Source organism: Octopus bimaculoides, chromosome 4 (genome assembly GCF_001194135.2).
Source record: "Octopus bimaculoides isolate UCB-OBI-ISO-001 chromosome 4, ASM119413v2, whole genome shotgun sequence".
Taxonomy (NCBI): Eukaryota; Metazoa; Mollusca; class Cephalopoda; order Octopoda; family Octopodidae; genus Octopus; species Octopus bimaculoides.
In genome coordinates, this window is record NC_068984.1 from 2,809,328 (window position 1) to 2,812,816 (window position 3,489).

Below are 3,489 nucleotides of genomic sequence, written 5' to 3' on the forward strand. Positions count from 1 at the left end.
ATATATATATTTATATATATATATATATATATAGATATATATACACGCATACACACACATATGTGTGTGTGTGTTTATGTGCACATGTTATCTTATACAGAATTACACGCACACCGCACCGTACATAGATGTATAGAGAGGGAGTGAGGGAGAGACAGAATGGTACGATAGGAGGAGGGAGAGCGAGGAAGAGGAGGGAGAGAAGAAAGACCTACAAACAAATTTGATTGGAGATGTCTACTCGATGATTTAATCATGTTTCTACATCCTGTTGATTTTCAAAAGCTACACACACACACACACACACACACACACACACACATGTATGAATGTAATATATATGTATAGATAAACACAAACATACATACATACATACATACATACATACATACATACATACATACATACATACATACATACATATATATATATGTGTGTGTGTATGAATGTACGCATCAGGCTCCTGATATAGTTTTTAAATGTATATAGAATGGTGAGCGTATACGAAAAGGTCATTTTGCATTATAATCATGCACACACCTACACAATATTCTGTATTATTTGCTCACTCTTCACATACGCATATAAGTAGAAAGATTATACACTTTCGCACAGTTATTCGAAAATTAAATGCATTCGCAATATATCGCTTCTTGTGCTGGTGGGTGGACATGTACCTAATGCAAATATTATCGCCATATATACATACAGAGATATGCACGCACACACACACACACATACAGAGAGAGAGAGGGAGAGAAAGGCTTTTGCATATACATACTCCATTTCTTCTCATATGTTTCTGCACTGACTCATGCATGAGTGGAAACTCATACTTCACCCACTTGCACTCAGCTTACACTCACGCCAAGATACACTTTTACACCTACAACAGACCTCCTCTCTGTCTGCTCCCTGTCTCTCTCTTGATTTGTCTCTGTGTTTGTCGTTTCAATAGACGAACAAACACACTGCAACATGTTCCTACACAAACATACATACATACATACATACATACATATATATATATATCTTCCTCTCTCTCTCTCTCTCTCTCTCTCTCTCTCTATATATATATATATATATATATATGTATATAAGTTAATGTCAGGATGTATTAACCTCTTAATGGGATGTATACCACCAAGAGTACACTGATTTTATACCTTATTGGGAAAACATGTCTTTAAAATAGATAGGTATATATTTAGCATATAACCTATATTCAATTAAGCGAAGAAAATGGAGAGTTAATAGTTAATAATTAATTTATTTACATATTGATATAATCATTCCTACAATTGTTTCAATTAATACTCAATAAATTACAAAGTTATATAATAAATTTGCATTTATAAGCTGTGAGCAAAATATCATCAGGGAAATATTAGATATTAAAGATTTACATGGTGAACAATTTGTTCTTTGTGTTGGAGAGAACAAATTGTCCACCATATAATTCTTTAATGTCTAATATTTCTCTGGTGATATTTTGCTCAAAACTTTTTTATGCAAATTTATTACATAAATTTGTAAATTATTTATTGAGTATAAACTGAATCAATTGTCAGAATGATAATCAATATGTTAATTAATTAATTATTGGCCATTAACTCTCTATTTCCTTCCTTTAATTGTATACACACATACACACACACATATTAGTTTCATCTTACGAAAGTACACATACACGCACACATATTAGTTTCATCTTACGAAAGTACACACATACACACACATATTAGTTTCATCTTACGAAAATACACACATACATACATTAGTTTCATGTTACGAAAATATCGTAATATCTTAGCAAGTTTTCAGGCTGATTACATGGTGGAATGGATTTCGTTTCCATTTGGGATTAAAACACGAATTCACAATAAAGTCTCGCGAAACTTTTTGGTAAACAAAACAAGAAACTTTGTATGACTTATCTGGCCGAAACTTCGAAGTCACTGTCAATAATATTTTTGTTTAAGAATAATAAATTTGTACTCTACAAAAGTATAAAGCAATCCATCAGATTGAAGTAAAACTGTTTTATTATAATTGAAGATAAAAACAAACGTTAATATGTATGTATGTCTCTTCTATTTCTTAATTGTTATAAATTTTCCACTGAGAGAGACGGTTTCCAACAAAGATGTATGTATGTATGTATGTATGTATGTATGTATGTATGTATGTGTGTGTATGTGTGTATGTATGTATGTATGTATGTATGTGTATGTATGTATGTAAGTATGTATGTTTTACATCAGTGTGTCCTCTCAGTCTTTGCTCAGTCAAAGGCTAACTACAAGAAAGCAATCTGTCTAGGATCGACATCTGCAATCTATCTAGGAGAAGGTAACTCTGAATTCGAACGCCTCCCAGCCATCTTGTCGTTAGCCTTTGATTGGGCGAACAGTGGGAGAAGGGCATTCTTATATAAAACTTGCGACCGAAAACGCACCCAATGCTGTCCGTAACTCACTTTAGATCTTGATGAAAAGAAAAATCAGTAAAATATTTCTAAGTTGTTCTCATTAACCTCTCTCAACGGAAAGTTAACCTTCTGCTTAATGAATAAACCATTACTTCAGTCCGTCTTCTGTTTGATTTCAATGTCCTTTGGTTTCGCTGTTATTGGTTCTGTGTAAGAAATGATCAACCTTAAAATCTAATTTTCTTCTCGTTTACCCTTGTTTCTACATTTGAAATAATAATTATAACGTTAAGCCCCACTTTCTTTGTCGTCAGTAATTGCTTTCCACATCACCAGCTAACAATGTCGGTCTGCTAGAAATGGCAGTTAAATCGCTCGGAAATCAAACCTTTATCATTTTCAGCACGTAAGATTGAAGTAACAGCAAAAACGGCAATAACAATCACCGCAACGCTACAGTTTCCATCCCAGAGTACAGTCATCTCCATTATAAAGCCACAATCAATCTTCACTTTGCTCTTCAATTTTCATACTCTCACCAACCCACCAAATACCCCTGATACTCTTTTATAATTCCACAACTTGCTCTTTCTCTGCAAATTATTTTACTCATTCGAAATATAATTCTTCCTATTTATATCGCAATTACTCAACGGGGAAAACCATGAACGCCATAACTTCTTATTTTCTTTTTTTAAATATTTATACTTTGCAATTAATTGAAATAAGTAACTTCCTGAAAATTTTAACCGCCAATTTCTTCGGGAAAGGGCTTCAAGATAACTGCTTCCGAAGTATCTATCTACCCAAAATACGGATTAACTTTTGCCAACATCACCACTAGTTTCCTTAGATTCCCGATCTTACTAATATATATATATATATATAAGCTTTGTGCCTGCTTAGTCAAAATAAATAAATAAAATAAATAAATCGATATTTCATCTTTTTTCATCGCACCAAACCCAATTCCGATATATCCCTCCCCTCGTCTTTCACTCTAAAAAAAATTCCCTTACACGCTGCATCTATGCTCGACCACCGACACAATAGCTATG

At 33.2% G+C, this 3,489-nt stretch overlaps 1 protein-coding gene across 2 annotated transcripts in view; it reads left to right on the forward strand.

The window, feature by feature from the left end:
* LOC106870014 (serine-rich adhesin for platelets) overlaps window positions 1-3,489 on the forward strand; it is a 462,526-nt gene that overhangs the window by 63,550 nt on the left and 395,487 nt on the right. The gene's annotated exons all lie outside the window — the stretch shown is intronic.